The sequence below is a fragment of the Hippopotamus amphibius genome, chromosome 16, assembly GCF_030028045.1.
Source record: "Hippopotamus amphibius kiboko isolate mHipAmp2 chromosome 16, mHipAmp2.hap2, whole genome shotgun sequence".
Classification (NCBI taxonomy): Eukaryota; Metazoa; Chordata; class Mammalia; order Artiodactyla; family Hippopotamidae; genus Hippopotamus; species Hippopotamus amphibius.
Window position 1 is genome coordinate 31,149,241 of NC_080201.1, and position 14,969 is coordinate 31,164,209.

The following is a 14,969-nucleotide window of genomic DNA, read 5'->3' on the forward strand; positions in this document are numbered from 1 at the left end:
CATTCGTAACATCTCTGCATTTCGGCCCCAATATTGTTGCTGTGGGACCTCTGTGAGTCTGAGATTTTCACTATGACATCAACAGGATGTTTTATGCTTTACCCAACTTCTTGGCTTTTCCATGTGCCAAGAATAAGTTGCAGAGTGGCCATTGCAGTCTTGGGGACATTTGTGCCACATCCTATTATGGGGCTCATACAGGAAGCACTGAGCCGAATTTGTGTGTATTCTAAGAATTGACCTGTCTTCTTCCTCCCTTCCTCTCCTGTGGAGTAAACCACCGTCGAGTTGCAGGGCTGACCAACTTTCTTCATAGCTCCAACTCAGGAAGTTCTCCCTGTCCTTGGTGGGCTTGGGAAAGAGGAACCAAAGGGAGGCTTTGGGGGGTATCATTCATTTGTTTATTTGAGACTTAAGCTCAGAAAGCCAGATCCAATCTTCCGAAGCTTATCTTTATGGTTTCCATTTTATTGAATCTCATTTTGCTAATTCCTCATGATTCCATGCTCACTATTAGCCGTAATGGGTTCTTTATTGGTTTACCCCTAATAATATGTTAATTGATAGCTCTTATTGCTTTCAAACCCAAGCTTTCCCACGTTGAGAAGCCCAAACAATCGAGCCATCAGTAATAAGCCTCGGATGTGGAGCAAGTCGTATGATTCCAAAGTTGGCAGGGCAGAAGGGGGATGTTCTATGCACAGAGATGTCCCAACACGAAGTTCCCTGGAGGATGCATAAAGGCGCTGGTGGTGGGTTGGGAAACTGGATGGGCAGCCTCCGCGCACAGTGTGTCGCTGCCTAGAAAAGCTCCTTCTTGACAGATGAAGCTGCTGGCTGCTAGCACCCTGACGACACACAGCATCAGGACCACATCCTGTTTGGCTATTTGTAAACCAAGCAGGAGCTGAGGAAACATCCCGCTCACAAGGAAAACATTGATTTGAAGAGGCTTGGAGAGGGGCTCCAGCCTCAACAAGCGCGGAAGGGCCTCCTTAAACTGACACAATAAATTAGTTCAGAGCCGATGACAGCCCTGCCGATTACCCAGCGCGCCACAAAGGAGGGAACGCTCTGGTCCCCTTCACGAAAACATAGATAAAAATTGTGTTCTTCTCCTCTAATGAGGCAAGCTCAGATATAAGTCAATAGAGCAATTCATTAACAAATCTAATGAAATCCCCCGGGTTGCCAGCGAGATGGCAATGAAATCTCCTTGGGCGGCTGGTCCATATGTCGAGGGTCAGATTGTGGAGTGGTTTTCCTCTGGCCTATTCACTGCCCACATATGGCAGTTAAGGTCACTGTTATCAGACACTTTCTCTGTACACAAAACAAAATTTCCATATGGCCCATGGAAATGGCCCGGCCGGGCTCCTAGGCAGCTTCCCACGGCTCTCTTTGTGCAGCGCTGGTTAGACGTGTAAAAGAGGGTGTGAGGGGTTACCACGTCACTCAACTGCTCTCCCTGCTTTGTGCGTCAGTCCAATTTAGGGAAAATCTGCATCACTTTTTCCCCTGTCTTTCAGGCACAAATGCTCATGTCAGTCTATTAGAACGTGATGGAAGTACTGATCGCAGCCTCCGCATTTAAATCCTTTTGAAACCGCGGTGACCTGCTGAAGAGGGTTCTGAGGGGAAGGACCTTCTCCAGGCTCTTTCAAATTCACAGAAATAAAGGACTTTCCTGGCTTAAAGTGGCCCCTCAGATCGAGCCCCACAGAGCCCTGAAAAAAAAAAAGAGCCCAACACGATTGTCATGGATATTACATGACAGGGACAAGAAGAGGCCAGCGAAGACAAGCCTCCGGGCCGCACAAAACTGGACGGGGCTTTCTTCCCCATTTGGGCCTGGGATTGTTGACAGCCCAGCAAATAGGCTGTTTAACCCTTTGAAAGTGAATAAAGAGGGTGCAGACAAATGCTTCCTGGTGGAGTTTGTGCATGTAACAGGCAAGAGCATATACACACACTCGGGGACTTTGGGGACTCCGGGGTGGGGGAAGGGAGCTGGCTGAGGGCGGCGCGAGGCTTCCTTCTGACGCTGCGGACAGAAGTCTCAATCGAATTTCTGATGAAATCCATGTGATGGGGCAGAGGTCCTGGAGGCCAGATCTGGATGTGCAGGTGACCAGGACATTTGGGGCAACAGCAGGGATGCCTGTAATGGTCTTGGGTAGCCCCCGCGGCTGGTCAACATCCTGTGCTCTGGAAAGTTTGGGGTGTGCTCCCTGAGGCCTTCATTCCCTCCTACCCTCTTGGTTTTCACTTCCTCTGTCCTGAGATGAGGACAAGGACAGCAGTATGGATAACTGACCATGGCCGGCATCCTGCTAAGCACTGCGTAGACCTCATCTCACTGAATCCAGGTAACCACTCTGCAAGGTCCAAACAATGAAGCCCATTTTGCAGATGAGGAAACTGAGGCACGGTGTGACTGAGCCACTTGCAAGAGAGTCACAGCTGCCAAGTGGTGAAATGGGGCTTGGATCATTCTTCCTCCTCTGCCAACCAGTCTCTAGAACTGGTATTCCCATTGTCTCGAAACAGGAAAGTTCCTGTTCAGTTGTCCCATTGTTTTAATAAATATGACAGTGCAGTCTCTCTCTCTCTCCCTCCCTCCCTGCACCGCCCCCCCACCCCCCACCCCCATCTCTTGCAATTTGATTTTGGGTAAAAATATATTCCTATTGACCTAAGAAGCCAAAATAAACAGGGGACTGAAACCTGCCGCCAAGATATTTAAAATTATGCGTATTGCCTCCAATTGCATAAGCTGTTTAGACTCCCACGGAAACGACTCCCCCGTGAGCCACAATTCCTAAGGCCTGGCAGCCACCGAGTTTCCATAAATCCAAATACTACTGTTTCTAACCTCTGACTGTACTTTAACTGGGAAGGGCCTTTTTAATTCATTTAACTCATTTTAATTGTCTTTGGGGGGACAAGAGCTTTCTTTGGGCAGCTCTGCTGGCAGGGGGAGCTGATTACAGAGCCCAGGCTGCCATTCACCAGGACCTTCATGAAAATGCATGCGGGCTCCGAGACCCTCGGTAATTGTAATATTTCCTCCTTACTGTTTATGTCAGAGAGTCATTACTGGGAGAGGCTGACACATCTGACATGTGTGGCATCGACACACATTAGGTGGTCCTTAGATAATTTTTAGACAAAGTTTAGTCCGTGTAGCAGGAATGCAGCCCTGTTGTAAGCAGCAGACATAAAAGAAAAAACATCTTTGGGTGCCTTGAACATTACAATTAGCCTGATCTGTGTGGGTTTCTTTCTTTCCCCCTCAAGTTCTTGGGGTCTGGGGCCAGGTCCTGCCCAGGTATGTACCCTGGCTCCCTGGAGGCTGTTATTTCTCCTTAGCTATAGTGTCTCCAGCATGATGTTGGGTAATTTACTTACAGAATCTCCTTTAACGTCTGTAGCAAACTTATGAGGCAGATGCTGTTACTGCTTCATAGAGGAAAAGGTCTGAAGCCCAGAGAGGCTAAGCAACTTGGGCAGAATTAAACAGCTCCTATGCCTGAATTCAAACCATGATGTGTTTTCCACCACGCTGCCTCCCTTAGTGCAGTGCCCGGCACAGTAAAAAAAAATCAGTAAGTATTTGAGCAGCGAAGGTTCAAGCAGATGGATATTCTGGCAGAGGTTCTATCCTATCCAGGACCTTGGTCTTGCCCGTCCTTCTCCTCCCCACTTTTGTCATCTCTGCTGCCCCGCCAGTCTCTTCTGATGCTCTGGGCTTTCGTTTAAGGCAAGATCAATCCACGTTAAGAAATGTCTCATAGTTGCTTGTGTTTTACCACTGAGAAATAAATGAGCATTTTCCATCACCTGATTTCATAGTGCTGACTCTGACTGCAAGAGGAAGCAAATCAATGCCTGGTGAAGGGAAAGGAGTATTTTTTTTTAAATAACTCACACTTTAGAAATGTGATCTCTAAGTTATTACAAATTATAAGGTTAAGACCTCTTAGACGAATCCTAGCTGCTTAAAAATTTAAAACTCCAGGGTAAAGCAGTGAAGGACTAATGAGCTTCAGGCAACTAAATATCAGCATCTTGGGGGAGAAGTCTTGTTTTATGTGAGAGCATATGAGGGCGTAACAGCCACTCTGTGAAATCTTTCTATATCGGGGGCGGGGAGGGGGGCAGTGGGTGTGGGGTGAGGGTTCAGAGGGGTGGTTCAGAACATTCCAGACGAGACTGGCTGGTTCTCTGATTGAGAAACGTGAGATTCCTCCAAACACTTCATTTTGTCAATGCGGAATTAGGTTTCCGTAGCACATCCTTTCACTCTCTGAAGAGAAGAAAGGAAAACGTTTTATGAACCGTGGTGCCTTCACACCAAGGTTGGAAGGTTTTGTATGTGTGCATGTGTGTGTGTGTAAACCTTTCATCAGGAATCGGGATTCAGATCGCTAGGAAAATATAGCAGGCAGAAGCGACATGCAGTATTTATTTTCCCAATGGAAAGATAAACAGTGGCAGGAGAAGATGAAAATATTTAGAGAAGAAACTGACCAGACCCAATTAAATGCTTCGAGAAATACCAGCCTTACAAGGACGGGCCAGGGCTGGTAGGCTTCCTTGCATATGTGACAACGTGTCACATATACCTGCCTGCCCACCCCCGCCCCAGACACCCCTCCAGCGCATCACCAAGCATACTTTCTGGGGGAGCCCACAGCTCGCAGAGACCAATAAGGACCCCATGAAGTTCCTACTCCAGTTCGAAGGTTATTCCCGTTTCCTGCCTTCCTTAGGTTGGAATCACATTCGCATCAGCCCAGAGCTATTCTTCTCAGCTTTCCTCCCACTTTCCTGATTCAGGAAGAGCCGACAGTGACACCCCCCACGGAGCCCCGAGTTCTCCCTTCAGATCACCAGCATGCCAGCCGGGACTGGCGAAATCTCCAAACGCCCTTGTTTTAATTACAGATGCTAAAATGGGCCTTTTGGAGAGAACTCCTGTTTGCTCAACGCAAACCTCTCGCTCTCTGGCCGTCTTGGGTCTGAGTTCCACCTTTAAAATTAAATTATGCTTGGGATAATATTGTCTTGAGCTCACAGTTGCTGCCATGGATATTGACAAAGACTTAGCCAGTATTTTAATAAGAAAACAAAACGCCAGAAAAGGTGCCAGAGTTTCCAGGCGGATCATTAAGAAATCGCCTTGGAGGCCAGAGGCTGGTGCTGACTGCATCACAGTTCGTCACACAACTTAAACTTCTTTTGACATCTAGTTATGTCGAAATGTGACTGATCACCTAGGGGTTAGAGCTCCTGAGAGGGAAAAGTTCACTGACAGACAGCCGTGCACAGAGCAGTTCTTAAATGAGAATCAAGAGAAAGTAACATCCGGGCGACCTGACACTGCAGCTGCTACCTGGATCCGTCTAACTCAGGCAGGCCTGTTCTGGTGAGTTCTATTAGCATCTGCATGCTTCTGTCTCATTATCACACATCTGCCCACCTTTATTCCAGTGACGCTGCCTCTCATCTGACAGCTCCGGCGTTGTCAAGGACTGGATATTGGGAGAGCAGAGTACAGCGGGCTAGCCGCGTTCACTTTTATTTTCTGAAGACTGGTGTACGCTTTGACAGTACCATGCCGAGGAGGCAAAGGAGATAATTAACATATTGGACAGTTCCTAAACAAAGCTGAGGCGCGGGTGCCCGGTGCCACCACCACTGCCTGAGCAGGGTCGTTTGCGGGGCCGGGAGATCAAAGCCATCGTTGGCCTCAGCTCCTGGCCCGGTCCCATCACAGAGAGCCACAGGCCACCGAGCTTCACTTTTCGACATTTCAGCTTTAAAAAACAAACACAGAAACTCGTGCTTCCATGTTGATCCACTGAACCGTCAACATCCTGACTTTGGGATCTTCCGTGGGAACGTCGCCCCTCAGCTGTGCTGGATGCTTCCCAATGTGGACACCCCGCTGATGGATGCGAGAGGGGGAGCCCCTGCTTGCCCTCAGTTTCCTCCTGGCCTTAAAACAACTGGCAAATGTGGCTGCATGAATGTAAGATGACAGCCTCATAGAGCTACCTCGAAACTAGGAATCTACCAGCGCACCTGCCACCCCAGAACCAATGGGGGTGATGCAGAACATGCCAGAATGCCAGATTGGAGGGTCTGGGGGTTCCACTCAGTTCCAGTTGCCAAAGGAACGGGCTTTTCCCCTTGCCTCTTCCTAGGGGAAAAGGAAGGTCCCTCTGTGTTTAGATAATCTTGGGTTCTGAAGGGCTGTGACAATTTCTGAGTTGAGTTCTAGATGCAGACGGAGGTCCTTTATCCAGAAAGATAAAGGATAAAATACCATGCCTCCGAAGGGAGGGAAACCCAGCCCCCTGCTTTCCAGACCCTGTGAACACAGAGGAAACAATAGAATTTGGCAGAGAGGGTGAAAGATGCCCACTGAGATTCACACCCCAAGAGACCTCAAAGGGAGCCCCAAATGGCATCCCCGACCAGCCCCAGCCAGCCTGAGAAGCTGGTGTGTGCGGACGCATTTGGAGCCATTTAGGAAACCCCTGGCTTCCCTCCCCCTGCTCACGGCTTTCATCCCTCTGATATTTCTTTGTTCTCCAGCTCGCTGAGGGTTTGTATGGGTTAATGGAAAAATTACTGTTATTTTGCAACAATGCAATCAAAGTCAGTTCAGCAAACCCTGATAAAGTGAGAATAGCTTATTCAGATGGAGCTGGCAGGCCTGAACTCACAATTGCAAAGTTTGAATACAAAATAAGATATTCCCCCTTTTTTTTTCAAAAAAAAAAAAAAAAGACAGAATCCGTTGTCATTCATGCTAAAAAGGCATTACAGACTGTCGACACTGTACAGAAAAATAGGAGATGTTGACCTTTTTATTATAGACTTTTCTCTGCTGTTGCCCTTCTTTCAGCTGCACATCGCGCCCCCCGCTCCCCCCCGCCCCCCTCTGCACGCACACACACTCTTTTCAGCTGTATGTTATCTCAAATAATTACCCTCGCTTCTGGCTGTCCCTGGTGACTTCTGCTGCTAAAAAAGCTACTCATTGTCGGAGACTGAAGAGGGATTTCAAACCTGCTTCTTGTGGCCGGGCAACGGCTCTTAATTAACCACTCAGGTATTGGGGGAAGCTCCCAGCCCAGCTCGCTTCCATATGGCTGGAACATGTCCTCAGTGATAATCACGGAAGGAAATATTGTATCAAAAAAGAGCTCACACAACCCAAAGCTTGTGCAGATTATTTTTAATGATTCTTCTCTGGTGAGTCGGCTTATTTGTTATTTCAAGCAGAGAGAGAGAGAGAGGGACCAGATCCCCCCGTACACACCCCCCTGCCCCACCCCCATCCCACATCAGATCCCTGGGCACTGTCACAAAGAGGGGACCCCCCCCCCAGCAGCGAAGCCCCTCCAGACACCCTAGAAATCTTTTTCTCACCATGATTTTCATCAGCTTTTGTTTCTATTGGGTGCCTGGCTCTTCTCAAACACGCACACAGACACACACGCCACATTCGCAGAATTTCCAACAAGCAAGTGATTTTATGCAACTGGAAGAGTGGGCCGCCTGGCAGTCCTTCACATATTCACGCCTCTGGTATTTCTTGCTTTAAATAATCAGCGGTGGGGGGGCGGGGAGCAGTCAGGGAGCTGGCTGGGAGTGGAGGTGGTGAAGTTTATAAATCTCATTAAAAATGAAGTTGCATTTCCATTTTAAAAAACCACCCATCCATCAGCATACTGTGTCACTAGACATTATGTACGATTTTACTTTGCGACAGAAACCATTACATTTAAAAATTCATTACAGCAAGGTTAGTTAGACATATGATGGATGCAGCCTTAATCCTGCCATATATTATTACAGTTAAAATGTAAATGATGAAAAATATTTTGTGCTTATCAGCATTTATGTGGAAATGTGTTTTACAGTGATATATGGTGTTATATTTCTATTATTGTGATGAAAAAGAAAGCAATACAAAAAGACGAAGTGTTTATTAAAACATGGTTACTTGTGATAACATATGTCTGTTGTACATGACTTTAAACATATTCACTGAGGGCATTTGTCCAAAACAACTGTGAAATATATTTGCTGTGTGCATCGGGCTAAGTTTTTTTCTTCTGGTTACAGCTCTTTTTAATAGACTAATATTAATTCAAAATCATGTAGAACGCTGTGAAGTTGGCAGCCCTGTTTCCTTTCTGACGTGATTAAAAATGCATGTGTGTGTGTGTGTGTGTGTGTGCGTGTTTAGAGACACAGGCTCTGGCTATAAAAAGAAGGCTTGCATGTTTGTTTGGTACAACCATCCAGAGGAAAGCGAGCCACCCAATTGAATGATGTTTCCAAAGTGATGTCATCCAGGGCACAATAAAATCCTATTCAAGTTATAATTAACATAGTGGAAAAGTAATATCAAACGTCACTTTCCAATCAGGTGTACATGAAGAAAGTGAAAAGGCCACCTCAGGTCCCTTCGTGATACCGTCAGGGCACAGGAATGTTTTAGTTGTGACCATGGAAGAACTGATGAGGCCAAGAGCACTGCAAGCCTCAGATACTGTGCCGGACGGGAAAGTTACCTCCTGACTCTCCTTTTTGCCAAGTTCACTCACAATGTGGTTCCTGCCTCCTGCTCCCCTCCCCGTTTTTCACGAGCTCCAGAACAATAGTATGTCCAACTACAAAATGAAACAGAACACAGAAAGAAAATAAACCCTCCTCAGCAACAAAAAAAAAAAAAAAAAAAAAAGGAAGAGAAAATTTATTACTAAATCCTATTTAAAGAAAAGGAACATAAGACAAAAGGCCTTCCTACAGACATTCTCTGCTATATCTCCTATCATTTTAGGACAAGGTGTTGAATATTTCATCCAAGTGTTCATCCCCCAGCCTCCCCTGAATCTTTAGGGTTAGAATATTATAATGGTGAAACCCAGGAATTACATCCCTTAAAGGTAGGTCCAGGTAGCTGATCTGCCACATAAATTGTAACTCTTTCTCCCACCTCCTGTTGATGACAGATCTTGTAATAGATTTGGAATTGACCGGACTAGGAAATCAGTTCCCTCTACCCCTTCTTTCATTCTGTGTCCCAAGTGTGTGTGTGGGTGGGAGGGGGGTGAAGGCAACGTAGGCTTAATGCAAATTTCCATCAGGTTTTGCCCAGCTCCTTTTTCTTCTTCTCCTAACATCTGCTCATAGGAGGATGTCGTTGTGTACATTAGCACGGCAAAGTTTCGCACCCTTCGGGGCTACCTCTGGCACAGGAAGCCAGGACCCGGCGAGCCAACGATAATACAGGCCTCAGTATTTCCTATCTCAGCACCTCCCTCGCTCTGCTCCTCCGCCGCCTGGAGTTGTTATCTTTAGGAAGTCAAGGTGGGGGAGAGGGAGGGCTTATCTGGCTCCCATCCTAGTCACAGACATGAAACTCCTCCCTGTACACCTTGGGAACATTGTCACAGAGGGGTCACATCCGCTCGGATTCGATGCCAGTGACTGAACAGGCCCGTGACCTACACCGTCCTTCACCTCCCTTTGTTCGAGGCATAAGACCGACTCAGCTGATTTCCTTCAAAGCGCAGGTTATAGAATTTGTGCAAATGTCTTCCCATTCAATCAGGAAGGGTAGAGCCCCCACACCCTCTGCAAGGCAACGTCTTTCCCTTGCATTTCTCCTTATTTTTTTTTTTCCTTTTACAATTGTTAGTTTTTTATTTTAAACACACACACGCACACCCGCGTGCACACACACACGTGCATTCTTAAGGAAACAGAAACTCTCAAAAACAACTCACCCAAAGCAAAAGTCTTCAGTTCATTTTCCTGCTTCACAAATTTCCCTGAGCCAGGATCCCAGAAGCTGTGGACTGACCTGGGGTTGCCCTATTAAATGTATTTATTTCTTAGAGCTGAAGAATATTTGCTGAAAGCTAGATTATCACTTGGTAGACCACCAGCAGCTGTTGAAAACCAGGGCATAAAAGCTTGTTTATGTCTTTAATGGCCCACTTAATGATGGAGCAAGTATGTTATTCATAATAAAATGCCAAGGAATAATCTTAATACCCCAATGCATGGCGCTAGTGAATTAAGAAACATCTGCTATGTCATAAAAGAACATTTTATTTGGGGTCTATATTAAAAACATGATTCCGTGGAGTTCTACTGATTTATATTGTACACAACAAATTATGATGTCTTGAAGCAATTATACTTTACAATTAAACCTACAAGGGCCACTCTTGGAAAAAAAATAATCCTGCCCGGTCTTCCTCATTCAAGATCATTTAAGCACATGTTGTGGCCTTCCTTGCCTCGATATATTTTACCAAAGCAATGTTTAAAATCTCTCTTGGCATTTGCGCCTCTCCGGGAAGATAACCAAGCTGAGGAGTGCTCCTGAAATCACCACCACAGAATAAAACGGGCATTTGGATTCAAGAAGAGAAGTGTAAAATAAGAAGTCCTTTCCGCCTGTCTCTTGTCTGACTCTGACTTCGGAGCTTATTTTCATGTTACTCGAGGGAAGAAGATTTGGAACCTGGGCCTAGTTGGAGGTGAAGAGGGTGACCGCCCCCTGCCCAGGCTTCGTGTGTGTATGTGTATGTGTGTGTGTGTGTGTGTGTGTGTGTGTGTGGGTAGTGGGGGCAGGGAATACACCCCCAGAGGGAGAGTTGCCAGGAGTCGGGGACAGAGTGGCCCTAGAGATGTCCCCGAAAGGAGGAAGGTGCTGAAGGGACAGGGTGTGGCCAGTCCAATCCCAGCCCCTCCACCCTCTGCTCCAGATGGCGTCTGTCTCCCACACACCCGCTATCACACCAGGAAACCATGTGTCACCACCTCCATGCCCAACACCACTCGTGAGTCCAGGGACAAGTCAATTGCTTCCTGGAGCTGGGTCCTCAGAAAGGCATACGATGTAGCAAGAGGAAAGGGAGTTATTTTAAAAGCTGACGGCAGGGCAGGATGGTTGTCCAAGGACAGTGACTCTTGGTCCTGGCTGCTTTGGGGAATAACCTGGGCAAATGACCTATGCCAGGCTCTACCCTCAGGGGTTTGGTTCCATTGTCTGAGATGCCTTCCCCAACACACACATACATTTACACTCACACAGACACACACACGTATACACACACACACTCACATGCATTGTTAATTTTTTAAAGCTCTCCCCATCATTCTCATGTGTATCCAGGGTCAAAAGCTCCTGCTTTAGGGAGACAGGATTTTTTTAAAAAGATGGGTGGCACTTTCGTGATGCCAACACTTCCATCAGCTTTTCTTTTGTTTTAGAAATTGAGGCTGCCTGCGCTAAGTGGAAGTGTTGAATATTAAATGGTGCCGTAGACAACAGCACGGTGGATCCTCAAAAAATTAAACAAAGAATAACCTTACGATCCAGTGATTCTGCTTCAGGGTAGAATTGAAAGCAGGGTCCTGAAAACATGTTTGTACACCGATGTTCATAGCAGCGGTATTCACCGTAACCAGAAGTGGATGCAATCCAGTGCCTATCGGTGGACGGATAGATAAACGAAACGTGGTCTAGCCATACAATGGAATATTAGTCAGCCTCAGAAACAAAGGAACTTTTTTTTTTTAAGTTTATTGTATTTACTTGTTGGCTGTGTTGGGTCTTTGTTGCTGTGCGTGGGCTTTCTCTAGTTGCAGAGAGCGGAGGCTACTCTTCATGGCTGTGCACGGGTGTCTCAGGGCGGTGGCTTCTCTTGTTGCGGAGCACGGGCTCTAGGTGCGCAGGCTTCAGTAGTTGTGGCGCACGGGCTTAGTTGCTCCGTGGCATGTGGGATCTTCCCGGACCAGCGATCAAACCCTTGTCCCCTGCATTGGCAGGTGGATTCTTAACCACTGTGCCACCAGCGACGTCCCGGGAAGGAATTTCTGACACATGTTATTGGTACAAATGGAAGAAACTTGAGGACATTATGCTGAGTGAAAAAATCTGGTCACAAAAAGACAAATACTGTGTGATTCCACTTATCTGAGGTACCTGGAATAGCTAAATTCATAGAGACAAAAAGTGGAATGGTGGTTACCAGGTGCTGTGGGGAAGGGGGATGATGGGTGAGTTACTCTTCAGTGGGGACCAAGTTTCAGTCTGAGAAGATGAAAAGCTGTGGAGATGGATGGTGATGCTGATGGCACAACAACATGAATGCACTTGATGCCACTGAATTCTAGACTTGAAAAGTGGCTAACAACCCTCAGAAGGGGAGAAATATTTGCCAATGAAGCAACTGACCAAAGATTAATCTCCAAAATATATAAGCAACGTATGCAGCTCAGTATCAAAAAAACAAACAACCCCATCCAAAAATGGGCGGAAGACCTAAACAGACATTTCTCCAAAGAAGACGCACAGATGGCCAACAAATACATGAAAAGATGCTCTACATCACTAATCATTAGAGAAATGCAAGTCAAAGCCACAATGAGGTATCACCTCACACCGGTCAGATTGGCCATCATCAAAAAATCTAGGAACAATAAATGCTGGAGAGGGTGTGGGGAAAAGGGAACCCTCCTGCACTGTTGGTGGGAATGTAAATTGGTACAGCCACTATGGAAAACAGTATGGAGGTTCCTTAAAAAACTAAAAATAAAACTACCATATGACCCAGCAATTCCACTACTGGGCATATACCCTGAGAAAAGCATAATCCAAAAAGATACATGTACCACAATGTTCATTGCAGCATTATTTACAATAGCCAGGACATGGAAGCAACCTAAATGTCCATCGATAGATGAATGGATAAAGAAGATGTAGCACGTATATACAATGGAATACTACTCAGCCATAAAAAGGAATGAAACTGAGCTATTTGTAGTGAGGTGGATGGACCTAGAGTCTGTCATACAGAGTGAAGCAAGTCAGAAAGAGAAGAACAAATACTGTATGCTAACCCATATATATGGAATCTAAAAAAAAAATGGTATTGATGAACCCAGTGGCAGGGGAAGAATAAAGATGCAGAGGTAGAGAACAGACTTGAGGACATGGGAAGGTGGGGAAGGAGAAGCTGGAACAAAGTGAAAGAGTTGTATTGACCTTTATATACTACCAAATGTAAAATAGATAGCTAGTGGGAAACAACTGCCTAACACAGGGAGATCAATTCGATGATTGCTGACGACCTAGAGGGGTGGGATAGGGAGGGTGGGAGAGATGCTCGGGAGGGAGGGGATGTGGGGATATATGTATAAATACAGCTGATTCACTTTGTTGTACAGCAGAAACTGGCACAAAAGTGTAAAGCAATTATACTCCAAAAAAGATCCCCCCCCAAAAAAAGGAGCTAAAATGGTGAATTTGGCTATGTTTATTTCACCACAATTTTTTAAGATGTTAAAGGTGAGGCTGCCTGGACTGCTCTAGAGCTCATGACTCTGCATAGGAAAATAACACAAGTAACACAAACTTTGGTCTCTGTAAAGGACCAGTTAGTAAGTATTTCCGGCTTTGTCAACCAAACTGGTTGCAAATACTCATGTCCACAGCAGAAGCACAAAAGCAGCTAAAGATGATACGTACATGAATGAGGAGAGTTGGATTCCAATAAGACTTTATTTATGGATATAGAAATGTGACTTTCACGTCATTTTCACAAGTCACAAAATATTATTTTGTACCAAAACAGGGCTGGATTTGCCTACAGGTCATGCCAACCACTTGTCTGGACTCTCTTCCTGGCACCCAGGACCCTAGAACTTTCCATCCAATTGCCCAAGCCTATTTCCAGGGCTGCTCAGATCTGCTTCCCAAAGGCTAACTCTGCCATAGCCCTAGGCTGTGTGTGGGGACTGAGGATGGAGAAAGGATGCAAGTCCACAAAAGTGAGGGAGAACCCCTCCCCTGGACCCCCATTCCTCCTCCTAACCCCCGGGGAGGTTCAGGGACTGAGGCAGGGAGAGGAAGGAGGTGAGTTGCAGACCTAACACTGAGGAGCTGAGATTCTCAATTCAAAGCCTCCTTCCAGGTAGTTGTCAAGTTCTCTTTGTCAAGGTAAATAGGTAGAATATTTTCAAATATGTCGATATTTAGAACTTTTAAGTCATGGGACTTCCAGTAAGTGGGCCTCCCTCTATTTGTGTCTCAGGCTGCATGAAGGTTAAGAGTGGGCCCACTCCCTGTTATTCTGCACTAAACTCTGCTTTTCAGAGCAGATAAGATAATAGCACTTTGGAGGATGATAGGAACGGCGCTGAATAGGGAGTGGGGCGAGATGGCAGGTGCTAGCCTGGCACAGGGCTTCAGAGGGACAGAAAGAGGGGACCATCCTCAGGAGTCCACAGACCTCTTGGTGAGAGGCTGGCCATTCCTCAAGGACAGGTGCTTAAGGCTTTGTATTTCGATATTGAAGTAAAGGGGAGCACTGAAGGATGTGGGCACACTCCGGGCCCCAGGAGGATGCTCAGGTTCTCAGCCTCCTCACCTGAGGCTGCCCCTCTGCAGCTGGGTGGCTGCAAGCTAGTGAGATGCAGTCCACCCCCAGCACCACACGGAGCTCTCTCTGGGCCTATTCCATCCTTTTCTGCCTAGCTCATCTTTTAATTCTTTAAGTGCAATTAAAGCTTCTGTCCAACAGCCAGCCTTTGCCCAGAGGAAGTTGGCAACGAAGATGGAAGACACATCAGTAAAACTACTCCAGAGATGTACCCCCACTGCACAGAGTGAAGTGCTGTGCAGACTAGACACACACCGCACAAAGGCAGGAGTGGAAACATCCCAGTGGTCCCCTTGGCCCTCCTGCCACCAGAGCCAGTGTAAACAGTAGAGGCCATGATGGGACGGGGCCAAGCAGGCCGCTAGAAAGGTGGCCTTCATACACACTCATGGAAGAGGGTTCACGTTGCAGCTAACTATCGATACATTGCAGGCATCTGATGGGTTTACTGAAAAACAAAAGCAAGGAAGCAAACAAACAAAC